Here is a 13357-nt window from a genome sequence, read left to right as displayed (position 1 = left end):
TGGTTAAGGGGCTGGAGAAGTTGCTGTACTGCGAGAGGTTAGAGAAACTAGGCCTCTTCTCCCTTGAAAAAAGGAGGCTGAAAGAGGACATGATCGAAACATTCAAGATAATGAAGGTATTAGATTTAGTGGATAGAGACAGGTTGTTGACCCTCTCCAAGGTAGAGAGAACAAAAGGGCACTCTAAAGCAGGGGTGTCCAACCTGCGGCTCCGTGAAGTATTTTGTGCGGCCCCGGTCGAAAGCGATGCAGTGTTTTCCTCTGCTGCCCCTGGGTGTTTACCATCTTGCCAGCTCCCTCCTCTGTCTTGTTGCAGCGTTTGCGCATTTGTGAGGCACCAGAAAATTTTTTTCAGTCAATGTGGCCCAGGGAAGCCAAAAGGTTGGACACCCCTGCTCTAAAGTTAAAAGGGTATAGATTCCGTACAAATGTAAGGAAGTTCTTCACCCAGAGAGTGGTGGAAAACTGGAATGCTCTTCCGGAGTCTGTTATAGGGGAAAACACCTTCCAGGGATTCAAGACAAAGTTAGACAAGTTCCTGCTGAACTGGAATGTACGCAGGTAGGGCTAGTGTTAGGGTACTGGTCTTTGACCTAGGGGCCACCACGAGAGCGGACTGCTGAGCACGATAGACCACTGGTCTGACCAAGCAGCGGCAATTCTTATGTTCTTATCAACATGTAGTGCCGTTTAGGAAAAATAATCATCCTGAAAAGATTAATACATCCCATAAAAGAGATGGAGAAATTATTCCATCTAAGAAGGGTTTTGGTGTCCAACATGAGTTTATCTATATTTAAGTGATAAAGAGAGCTAATGTCTATTGGCAATTTAATCCCCAGATATCCAAACAGCCACTTAGTCCAACTGAGGGAGAAGTGGGCCCCTATGAGAGCCTGAGCCTCTGATTTTGTAAAATTGAGTTTAAAGCCAGAAAAGGCTCCATATTCTCTAAAGCTCTCCAATAGAATTGATAAAGAGGACTAAGGCTTCGTTAAATATACAAAGAGGTCATCAGTTTAAGCCGCTATTTTGAAATGATGTTTGCCAACAACCATTCCTTAGATTTCAGGATTGCTCTGAATTTCCTGTATCAAAGGGTTTAAGATCAAAATGAATAGGAAAGGCAATAATAGACATACCTGATGTGTCCCTCTTGCTATGGGAATGGGAGCCAAAAGAATGTCATTAACCCAAACACATGCCCGGGGAGACCTATAAAGCAGGAGTGCCTACACTTTATGGGGTTGCGAGCTACTTTTAAAATGACCAAGTCAAAATGATTACCAATAATAAAATTTAAAAAAAACACAAAGCACACTACGCATAGAAAATGTTAATTATCATTCCTATTTCGGGGTTTTTTCAAAGAGGTCAAGACAGAGGACTATGCAATGTCACCTCAGTAACAACCATACAAAAATAGACAAATACCCCCTTCCTTTTTATTAAACCAAGATAGCAGTTTTTAGTGCAGGGAGCTGCACTGAATGCCCAGCACTGCTCTCGACACTCATAGTCTCCCTGCGCTAAAAAAACACTATTGCGGTTTAGTAAAAGGGGACCATAGTGTAAAATATAGACAGCAAATATAAATTCAGACACATTTTGATCTCTAGATTTAAAATAAAATCATTTTTCCTACCTTTGTTGTCTGGTGATTTCACGAGTCTCTGGTTGCACTTTCTTCTGACTGTGCATCCAATCTTTCTTCCCTTCTTTCAGCCTTTATGCTTCCTCTCCTCCAGACCTCATTCCCTCCCCCAACTTTTTCTTCCTCTCTCCTTGCCCTTTCTCCCTGCCTCCCTTTTTTTTCTCTTCATGCCCCCTATTTTTGTTTCCCTTTCCTTTTGTCTCCCTGCCCTCCTCCAAGCCACTGCCGCTGTCATCGGGGAACAGGCCCCCAAGCCGCCGCCACCACCACAATCGGATAACAGGCCCAAAGCTGCTGCCGTCCCAAGCTCTCCCTGCTTCCCTGCGTCAGGCCGACCAGCATTCCTCTCCCTGACGTCAATTCTGCCGGCGGAAAGGAAGTTCCAGCCCAGCCAGGCAGTGATTGGCTGGCCAGAAATTCCTCTCAGACGGCAGAATTGACGTCGGGGAGAGGAAGGCTGATTGGCCCGGTAGATTGCCAAGGCAAAGTGAGTCGATCACGGAGCCCGGGATGTGCTCCGCGATCGACTCACTTTGCCTTGGCGATCTACCAGTTGATCATGATCGACCTATTGGGCACCCCTGCTATAAAGTGTTCAAGTGGCCTGAATGAACTAGGGTCCCATGCCATATGATTGTAGAGTTCAAATAAATAAACCCAATCAACCTGGTCAAATGATTTTTCTGCGTCAAAACTGACCAATAATGAGGGGAGCTCTTTCCAAAGTGACCAGAATACGATGCATATTTTTTTTGCAATAGTCCAACCTTTGACAAACCTAACCTGTTGTTCAGAAATGAGAAGGCAATACCTGTGCCAATCTGTTGGCTAGGATATTTGCAAATAATTTGGCCTCATAGTTTAGCAGTGAGGTTGGTCAGTATGATTCCGGTTTGTTGGTTTCCTTACCCGGCTTTGAGTACTATGATTTGAGCTATATTTAGATGACATGGGAGTGATTCATTTTGTACTGCTTCATTAAATACCCTGGCTAGAATTGGGGCAATCTTAGCTCTCAAAAGCTTATAGAATTCACAATGAAGACTATCAGGACCAGAAACTTTCCCCATGGTACTCTGCTAAATAGCCCATTCTATTTCTTCAGAAGAGAAAAGGGTATCCATTTTAACTCATGCCTCCATCGGACAGATAAACATCTCCATCCAGCAAAGGTGTAGGTGTTTCAAGTTTATCAGGTTTTTATATACCGCCTATCAAGGTTATCTAAGTGGTCTTTACAATCAGGTACTCAAGCATTTTCACTATCTGTCCCGGTGGGCTCACAATCTATCTAATGTTCCTGGGGCTATGGAGGACTGAGTGACTTGCCCAGGGTCACAAGGAGCAGCGACAGGTTTGAACCCACAACCCCAGGATGCTGAGGCTGTAGCTCCAGCCACTGTGACACACACTGGAGTGTATATAGATTCTAAGAAGACATGCATGATGTCAATTATGTGTGTATTGGTATGGGCTACGTTACCCTATGAATGTACAACAGTGCTACAATACGAGTGCTCCCTCACTGATGTTTTATTAGTTTGGCCTGGAACTTACCACTTTTGTTGGCAAATCTATATAAATGATACATATAATGTGTCATTGATTTCCATGCATGTTGGTGTAAAAGACTGTTCAAAGAGCATTGGGCCTTCAACAACTGGGTCTTATCAACTAGGACATGAGTGCGGCCATATCGCTGTCTCAGGGAGGAGACCAGCCTCTCCACTCTGAGTACCTCCCTGCGACGAATTTTACGCTGTAAACTAACAAGACATGATCTCCCCCCCCCCCTAAGGTTGGCCTTAGCTGCCTCCCAGTATAGGGTCAGGTTGTCCAAGTGGATGGTATTGTGCTCCTGATAGAAATTCCACAAGGTAATCATAATTTTTTTAAATCTTTATAGAGATAACATGGAAATCTCTACCCAGAACCCTGCTAGGGAGCACTCAGCTGCTTCTACTCCAAAATCACCCAGTCATGGTCAGATATTTCAATAGGACCAATATGCGAGTCAAAAATCTCCAAGAAAAGAGCGAGAAACCAGAATATAATCCAAACGTGACAAAATGGTATGTGCCCTAGATATATGTGTAAAGTCCCTTTCCAAAGGGTGTAACAACCTTCATGAGTCTACCAGATCTAGGGAGGAACATAAAAGGCTAACTCCTGTGTCTCATTTAGTGGTTTCCCTTCCCAATTCTGTGAACCTATCCCAAGAAGGGTCAGCTACTTCATTAAGGTCGCCCCCCAATGGTTGGCCCAGGTGCCTTAGGCCACACCTGTGGATGGGGTTTCAACCACCTGGGCCAATCCGGCCCCATTCCGGAGCCGGCTGACCTACCAGATGGGCGGGCTTGGCACCCGTCCGTCCGGCCAACATTTACCAGGTATGGGATTGGGGGTGGTGTCAGCAGGGGGGGGGGGCGGTCGTTGGGGGGGGTTGTGTTGAGGACAGGAGGGCCTGGGATCCCTCCTGCCTGTATTGTAGTGGGGGGTGGGAGATAGGGGGTACACCTGGGCAGGAGCGGTTGGGCTCCCTCCTGCCCGATATTGTAGGGGGTGGGGGGTGAGAGGCAGGAGGGCTTGGGCTCCCTCCTGGCCCAAATGTAATGGGGGGGGGGGTGCCGACGATCGACATTGCCCCAGCTACATTAGATAGATTGTGAACCCACTGGGACAGATAGGGAAAAATGCTTGAGTACCTGAATAAATATATGTAAACCATTCTGAGTTTCCCTGTGAGAATGGTATGAAGGAAGGAGGGGGACCAGATTATATCCATGTGCACACCTCTGCTTCAAACTAGGCACAAAACCTAGGCTAGGTCAGAGATTTTTATATTTGGAATTCCAGCCTGTGGATCTTGTTCTTTGTACTCACTTTTAAATCATTCAAAGATAAGTGATTTTATTTGAGAAATCTTTTTCTCATTGTGAACTGTCCAATAAAGCAGTTCCTTTAAATGTCTCATACATATTAATTGATGATATCCTGGCTTGCTGTTTCCCAAAGACTGAGTTCAGAACCACTGCATTAAGGAGTCAGTTGTCCCCTCTCATTACCAGTATTAAGGATTTCTTCACACCCTGCAAAGCACACCAGAACTAAGTTAACCAGTTCTACCACATCACATGCACAGACATGCAGTCTTACGTTTCCCAGGAAAATTAGGGCCAGGTGTTCATATGTGCAATGGAAGAATACCAGGATCTGATCTTTATGATGTACTTGACTTGGAGCCATTTAGCAATCTTCTTCTTAATTGTGAGGTGAACCCTGGAGATCCAGACAGCAGGAAACAGACTATGGACTTTTCCTCCAGGAAATTGTCCAAACCTTTCTTAAAACCAGCTATGCTGTCCACTCTTACCACAACCTCTAGCAATGCATTCCAAAGCTTAACTATTCACTGAGTGAAAAAAATATTTCCTCCTATTGGTTTTAAAAGTATTTCCCTGTAATTTCATTGAGTGTCCCCTAATTTTTGAAGGAGTGAAAAATTGATTCACTTGTACCTGTTCTACTCCACTAAGGATTTTGTAGACTTCAATCATATCTCCCCTCAGCCATCTCTTTTCCAAGTTTGAGCCCTAACTTTTTTAGTCTTTTTCTCATACGAGAGGAGTTCCATCCCCTTTATCATCTTCGTTGCTCTTCTTTGAACCTTTTCTAGTGCCGATATATCTTGAGATAAGGAGACCAGAATTAAAAACATTACTCCAGACGAGGTCGCATCATGGAGCGATACAGGGGCATTATACATTCTTAATCTTGTTAACCATCTCTTTTTTTAATAATTCCTAGCATCCTGTTTGCTTTTTTGGCTGCCGCCACACATTGGGTGAAGGTTTCATCGTATTGTCTACTATGACACCCAGATCCTTTTCTTGGGTATGAACAACTCCCCCCCCCCCCCCCCAAGGTGGACCCTAGCATCTGGTAACTGAGTTGGGTTATTCTTCCTAATGTGCATCACTTTGCATTTGTCCACATTAAATTTCATCTGCCACTTGGATGCCCAGTCTTCCAATTTCCTAAGGTCTGCTAGACATGGGAGGGTATATGGACAGAGAGAGAAGATGGCTAGACATGGGGGAGAATAAGAATGCAGAAGGAAGATGCTGGATAGGGGGGACATAGGGAGGGGATCATAGAATGGCGATATGATGAAGGCAGGGAGATGGGTACAGGGGAAATACTAGAAAGGGACGTATTAGAGACAGAGAAGGGATATGCTGAATATGGAGAACAAACGGCAACAAAATAAAAATCCAACAAAGTCTGCAGCATACCGAACAACAAAGACAAACCAAATAAAAACTGCAGGCTATGTACAGGATGCAGGCAATGTTTATTGTACCAATAATAAATATGCAACCTTATTACCAACCAAGGGACCCAACATGTGTTATAGAAGGAGTGTGAAACTTGGATGGCTGAAGTTAGCCCAGTCAAGCTCTCTCCATATATAGCCCTGTGAACCATACATACAATTTTAAATTGAATTCTAAACTTGACTGACAGCCAGCGTAGTTGTATCAGCAGCGGACTGACCCTCTCAAATCGGGTCTTACGGAAAATCAGTCTAGCCGCTGTGTTCTGGAGTAGCTGCAACCTCTGAAGTCCTTTTTTTGTGATGTTGCAATATAAAGAGTTGCAATAAACTAGATATGGACGTAGAACTGCTTGAGTAACTGTTCGAAAACTAGTTGGGCTCAGGAATGAGCTTATCGTCCTCAACTACCTCAACCTGAAGAAAAATCTTTTGAACAGTGAGGTAAACAGTAGGTACTCTAGGCTGCCTGGCACTACTTCTGGCATTAGCCAAGTCCACAGTGGTGTTGGGTGGCCTGGAGCACCTACAGAGGCATGATTCCAGCACTGACTTTTTGGGCGCCAGTGGGTGCCTTGAAACTCAGTTAAAAATCATTTCAACTGTGTTTTTCTACTGAGTTTGGGCGAAATTTAGAGAATTATATTACAAAGCTTTTTATATTCCACCATTGCCCTTATGAGTTCCAGGCGGATTACAATAAAGCAAATAACCGGAAACAAACCCAGTTAAACAGGCAATATTGAAAAAATAATAAAAACAATCAGTTCAAAAATGTATTGAATAAAACTGTTTTAATATGCATTTTGACAATGTTGATTATTCACTTTTGTTCCTAAAAAAAAAAAAGAAAAAAAGATTTTTAAAAACTAAGGGGGTCTTTTACTAAGGTGCGTAGCCAATTTAGCACGCACTAAATCACTTAGTGCGCCTTAGTAAAAGACCCCCCTAAATAATTAGTTTCTAATCTAACAGTGAGGGGAAGTTTATTCCAAATAGTTGGAGCTTGATAACTTGATAACTGAGGCTCTGATTGGCCCAGGTTTTATAAGGCCTCTCCTATGGGGGCCAATCAGAGCCTCAGGCCCCTCCCTGGTGCATCCCAAGATACACTGGGGAGGGGAAGGCCCATTTTAGATGACGCAGACCAGCTGGGAGGAGGGAGTCCGCATCCCTTCAGGCATCTATTTTGAGGTAAGAGGGAAGGTGCATTGGAGATGGGGGAAGGGGGCATCTGAGGCGTTCTTTGGTGGGGGGTGAGTGTGGCATGTAGCTGGGATTCAAGACAGTGGGAGAATGTCGCCACTTTTCTGGGGGTGAGAGTGTGTGTGTGTTTGCTGCTGCCTCAGGGCATCTATCCCGCTGCATCACAACACTTTCTAGCAGTCTCTGACACTGACTGGCACCACTGGACCAGTTGCTTATTTTTGTTGACAAAAGCCGATGCCACTTTTAGAAAATAGCTTGGCATTTTTTAAGAATCCACTGGAGGGCTCATTTCAATGCTGAAGAGCCTATATGCATGTCATTGTCAGAGACTGCTAGACAGATAATCTGTTTTGATAATCCGCCACTAAAATTTGTACAGGCTAAACTGTTGGTAAAGAGTTTAGCGATGGCGTTAAAGTTTTGAGAATCTGAGCCTGAGTGAAACAGACAAGCCACTGTTGGATGCAAGATAAGTGTTTATACTAACATTTATTTGTGAATGCTTGTTTTTTTTCAATTGTTTGCTCAGTAACGCAAAGTTATATCAACTTTACATTGGAGTTTGCCAGAAGCAAGATCTTAACAAAAAGCACCATAGGACAATGGTTCCCAACTCTGTTCTGAAGGACCACCAGGCCAATTGGGTTTTCAGGCTAGCCCTAATGAATATGCATGAAGCAGATTTGCATGCCTGTCACATCCATTATATGCAAATCTCTCTCATGCATATTCATTAGGGCTAGCCTGAAAACCCGATTGGCCTGGTGGTCCTCCAGGACAGGGCTGGGAACCACTGCCATAGGATATAAAATTAGAAGAAATAATAAAAAGAAAAATGTTTATGGTAAAAGCACAGAGATGATGAGGGTTTTTTGACCAATGATAGCATCTTTTGCCCTACTGAATGTGTCTTTAAAATATTAAGACCCTGGGGTATTGGAGGGTTTTTCCCCCCTCATTATTATTAATTTGAGGTCACTGCTAAATATTAATGTTCAATTTTTTTTGTTTGATATCTTGATTGATGAACTACAGTTTGTCTCCACATTAATTGGAATTCAAAAGTGTGGCATAAATTCAGCTAAGCCCTGTACAGAAAGAGAAAGGAATGAAAGCAAAATTTAAGTGACCTTCATATTTCTAATCTACGACTTAGATTTACATACAGAATCATCTCCTGAAGTAGGGGCTGGACTCGGTTTACATAAGACTTCAATAAACAGTGAATCAGTTTAACTAACGTGAAATTCCTAAACGAAAGACAATTAACAGGGCATAGAGAGTGTTAGTACAACCCTGGCCAGACTAGACGGACCTACAGCTCTGTTGTTCGGTTGCCATTTAACAACTAGCCGTAACCCGCGAGGAGAAAAAGCTCGGGGCCGCCACCAGGGGCCGCTGTCCGGCGGCGGCCGCGCTGCGCTGGCGCTGCGGGTCCGGGCCTGGGCCGCCTCTCCTTGGTCGGCGCGTGCAAGGGGGAGGAGGGGGTGGGGGGACGGCCGAGAGACCTCGCCTCCCCGCCTCGAAGACGCTAGTCAGACCCAACGCCTTCTCCTCCTCCTCGGGAGGGGGGCTCCCGGGCTTCGCTTCAGCATGAGGAACCGGCGGGTAAGTGCTGCGACGGAGTCCTGGCCACCTAGACCCCCCCCTCCCTCCCTCCTTCTCCGCAGCGGCGGCTGAGGAGGAGCCGCCCGTGTGGCGCGCGCGGACACCCAGCCCCGCGCTTCTGTTTACCTGCTCGTCCTGCCCTCCATGCGTGTTTGTGTGTACACACAATGCCAGCTGCTTACAACGCTCGCGCTCACACCGTGCTGGTTCTCGTGTGCGTGGGTTTATGTGGGGTAGGTGGGTTGGGGTTTTTTTTTTTTTTTTTTTTACACGCTCTGCGCGCGCACCGTGGAAGTAGTTAAGCGCATCTTGCTCGCGGATTGCGCGTGTCCTGGGGGGGAGGGGGGTTAGGTCGCTGTGGAGACGGATGTGGGTCTCGCTCCCCGCACGGTTTGTCGGGCAGGGCGGACGCTCATCCTTTAGGCCTCGGGTCAGGGAGTCGTTGCGCCGGAGAAAGGGCCGCTCGCTGGTGCCTTATTTTGTCGTTTTCGCTTCTTTTATCAGTCAAAGAAATCGGTCGGATTCATTCGTTCGATTCGCAGGGCCTTCGTTTTCCGTCCGTCTAGTATAAAAGTTGGGGTGGTGTTTTTTTTTTTTTTTTTTTCTCCCCTTCGAATGTGTTCACATCTGTTTATTATTATGGTTTCGGTATGTTGCGGAAACAGTGGGTAAAATAGCGCCTGTGTTTACATCTCGGGTAACATCCGTTTTTCTCTCCTGCTAATGGGCTACTTTGTGAAGTTCTGTTCCGCTCCAAACCTCACGTCTTGCGGTATCTGTGGCAGACGGACCCAGTTGTCTGTCTTTGAAGACTTGTGTGGGCATCTCATTGCTTTATGGAAAAGAAGGGGCCCGCGTGCCATTAACTTTATGTTATAACATTTTTATTGAAGGAATCAGACATACAATAATAAGATACAAAGAGATATTCATTGCAATTAAATTAATAATAATAATATTTGCATACATATTTTTATCATTCCTCCAAAATATATTTCGATATACCTAATCCATTATTTTCTATACCCCCTTTCCCCCTCACCTTCTCCCCCTTCATTCTATTTATTTAATTTATAACATTTTAAAGAATTATTTTAGATTGTTTTTTAAAAAAATATTATTATAACATTATAATAAATGAATTAAACAGAAATACAGTTCAAGTAATTTAACATATATTAACTTTAATCTTAGGCAGTTACTTTTAGTGTAGCTTGTGTGGATTTTTTTTTTAGTCTGATAAAATCAGAAAACAGTTCTAGGGTTAGGTGGGCTTACATCGTTTTCCATGTGAAGGGAGTGTATAGTCCAAAGCTTAGCCAGTCTGTGTACAGTTGCTCTCTTTCTCAGTCTATGCACTTTCTTTAGAGCAAGATTTAAAGGCAAAATGGCCTGGGGAGGATCCCTCTCTGTACTTCCAGCATTGTGCTCTTCTTAAGGATTACCAGATTGCTCAACTCCTGAACCAGTCCCCGATCCTTATTGTTTGCAGTAAAGTTGAGTCCTTCATTTCCCTGGAGAAAAATAGGCCTAAGATTTCCAATTAAGAGTAGACTATGAGTTAAAACGAAACCAGTTTAAACACCTAGAACTAGTGTGATAGATTCTCAATCACTAGATGCCAATTGTTAACTGAGGGAAGAATCTTCAGTGTGACAGGGCCTTAAGATAGCAATAGTTAATGAGGTTTTCTTTTTTTAATGATACTTATATACTTACAGAAATAAAATACAGGTTCAACTAGATTTTCTGAAGACATTGTTGATTATGAAACCCTGGCTATATATCCTACCTTAGTTCCTTTCCCAAACACAGTGTGCCAAGTTTAGGAAAGATTTTATTGGTTTATAAAATACCCTTGGCCTCGTTCTACAAATTTCTTGTTCTTTTTTTAAGACTATTTTCTTCTTTATGGGGCTCTTTACTAGTTATAAAATAGGATGTGCAGCACTTAGTAAAAGGGCCCCAAAGTGTAAGAGACATGCAGTCCTAATGATTTCCCAAGTAGCACTGTAGATGATCAACTGGGGCTGTTCTTGGAATGATATATTTGGTTATTAGATTCTTGATATACTCCCTTTCTATGGATGATGTGATTAGCATATTGCAGTCTTTGCAAATTATGCATTTTACTTCTGCCAATTCCCTCTCCTGAATATGGTTGGTTGCTTCTTAACTCCCAAGTGCATTAATTATGAAATTGAAAAATAAGTGAGATTTAAGCAGGCATTTTTATATGTAAATCAGTTTACAATAAAGTTAAAATTATACACAAGCATAAACAAAAATACCACACAATTAACCCCCTCCTTTACGAACGCATAGCATAGGTTTTAGCAGTGGCGGTAACTGCTACGACGCTCATAGAATTCATATGAGCGTCGGAGCAGTTACTGCCGCTGCTGGCGCTAAAACCCACACTATACGTTCATAAAAGAGCGGGTAAACTTGTCAACATAATTCAAAATGTATTTAAATCATTTGAAATAGCGTACATAACAAATGTATCATTTTATACTTGTATGTATGTGTGTTTCACTGCTACCCTCCATGCCAAACCCTCCCCTGAAGGCCACTGTCACTGCTCCCCCCCCCCCCAGCAACCGGCACTGCTCTCCTCCCTTTGCACTCAAGGTGATTGGCGCTTCTGTCCACCTCCTTCCCCCACTGACCAGCATTGTGCTTACCATAGACGTGCTGGTGCTGAAAGAGCCTGATGCTGTTTTTCTACACTGGGTCGTTGCGTGACCTTGAGCATCTAAGCATGCTCAAGGCTTTCTGGCTCTTGCCCTCTTCAAGATTCTCGGAGAGGGTAGGAGCCAGAAGGCCTTGAACATGTGCAGATGCTCAAGGCCCAGTGTTGAACATCAATGTCGGGCTCTTTCAGCACCAGCATGTGTATGGTAAGAACAGTGCCAGTCAGTGGGGAGAGGAGGTGAACAGCAATACTGATCATCTTGGGTGTGAAGGAAGGAGAACAATGAAAGTGACCTCGTGTGTGTGGAGGGGGAGGAGTGTTGGAATGGAGGGTAGCAGCTTTGGTGGCCACAGTGGAGGAATTTGGAGTGGGAGGACAGCAGCCTATTTTTAATAGTAACTCTCAAGCAAGCAGAAACTGCATTTATCCAGCATCTACCAATCTTGGGTGCTGGTTAACTTGAGTCTACTGTATCAGTAGGAGTTGGAATCTTGACAGTAGAAAAATAGAGGAGTCGGATTGGAATTTAAGGTTTGGTGTACTGATACTAAAGCCCTGCTCACCCACAAAAGAGCTAGTATTCTGTAATTCTGTGTGGGCAAGGGGCATGCAAATTCAGGGGACCCATGATAAAATTGGCCCTTCTGTTGGCTCATTTCTCAAACATGTCCTCTAGGTTGATCCAATGTCCTGTGGTTCAGCAAGACTGGATAAGTTAATTACAACTTTGCTGATGACACAAAGTTGTTCAAAGTTGTTAAATAGCAAGAGGACTATGAAAAATTGCAAGAGGACCTTGCACGACTGGGCACGAAAATGGCAGATGACTTTTAATGTGAACATGTGGGAAAGAAGAACCCGAGTGAGTATAGCTGCAATTTACCCAGCCGTTCCTCATACGGGAGATCCTTGAGTCCTGAGACCATCCTAGTGGCCATTTGCTGAAATGACTCAACTCTCAGTACATCTTTTTGATAATGTGGCCTCCAGAATTGTACACAATATTCCAGATGAGGTCTCACCATGGATCTGTACAACGGCATTATAACTTTGGGCTTCCGGCTAATGAAACTTCTTTGGATACAACCCATCATTTGTCTAGCCTTGGATAAAGCTTTCTCCACTTGATTGGTAGTCTTCATGTCTTCACTAATGATCACTCCCAAGTCTCGTTCTGCTGCAGTTCTTGCTAAGGTCTCATCATTTAGGGTGTAAGTTCTGCAAGGATTTCTGCTGACAAGGTGCATGACCTTACACTTTTTGGCATTAAAACTTAGTTACCAAGTTATGGACCATTGTTCCAGTAAGAGTAGGTCCTGCGTCACACAGTCGGGCACTGTGCTGTTGCCTACTATGTTGCATAGTTTGGCGTCATCGGCGAATAATATAATTTTACCTCGAAGCCCCTGAGCCAGGTCCCTTATGAAGATATTAAATAGGATCGAACCCAAGACTCAGCCCTGCGGCACTCCACTGATCACTTCCGACGTTTCGGAGAGAGTACTGTTCACCACCACCCTCTGAAGTCTACCTCTGAGCCAGTCTTTAACCCATGCAGTTAATGTTCCTCCTAATCCCATCAAACTCATCTTGCTTAATAACCTGCAATGTGGAACACTATCAAAAGCCTTACTGAAGTCCAAGTACACGACCTCCAGGGACTCCCCCCATATCCAGCTTTTTCATTACCCAGTCAAAGAAGCTGATTAGATTGGATTGGCAGGACCTTCCCTTTGTAAATCCATGTTGATGGGGATCTCGTAGATTCTCATCGTCCAGGATCATGTCTAATTTGTGTTTCCATAAGTTTACTCACTATCAATGCGAGACTCACCGGTCTGTAATTCGCGGT

The 13357-nt window shown here is 44.0% G+C and overlaps 1 protein-coding gene across 4 annotated transcripts in view; it reads left to right on the top strand.

Annotated features, from left to right (window-relative positions):
* Positions 1 to 7133: 7133 nt before the first annotated feature.
* Positions 7134 to 13357, top strand: part of ZFYVE9 (zinc finger FYVE-type containing 9) — a 165964-nt gene continuing 159740 nt past the window's right edge. For 3 of the 4 annotated variants that reach the window (XR_004536594.1, XM_033916069.1, XM_033916065.1), the window contains exon 1: positions 8680 to 8807. The gene's annotated coding sequence lies outside the window, so the exon portion shown is untranslated. Of the gene's footprint in view, positions 7185 to 8679; positions 8808 to 13357 lie in introns of those variants that run through there. The other variant, XM_033916066.1, reaches the window with a different exon arrangement.

The sequence above is a fragment of the Geotrypetes seraphini genome, chromosome 12 (assembly GCF_902459505.1).
Source record: "Geotrypetes seraphini chromosome 12, aGeoSer1.1, whole genome shotgun sequence".
NCBI lineage: Eukaryota > Metazoa > Chordata > Amphibia > Gymnophiona > Dermophiidae > Geotrypetes > Geotrypetes seraphini.
The sequence above is the reverse complement of the archived record's forward strand: the minus strand, read 5'-3'. Positions and strand labels throughout refer to the sequence as shown.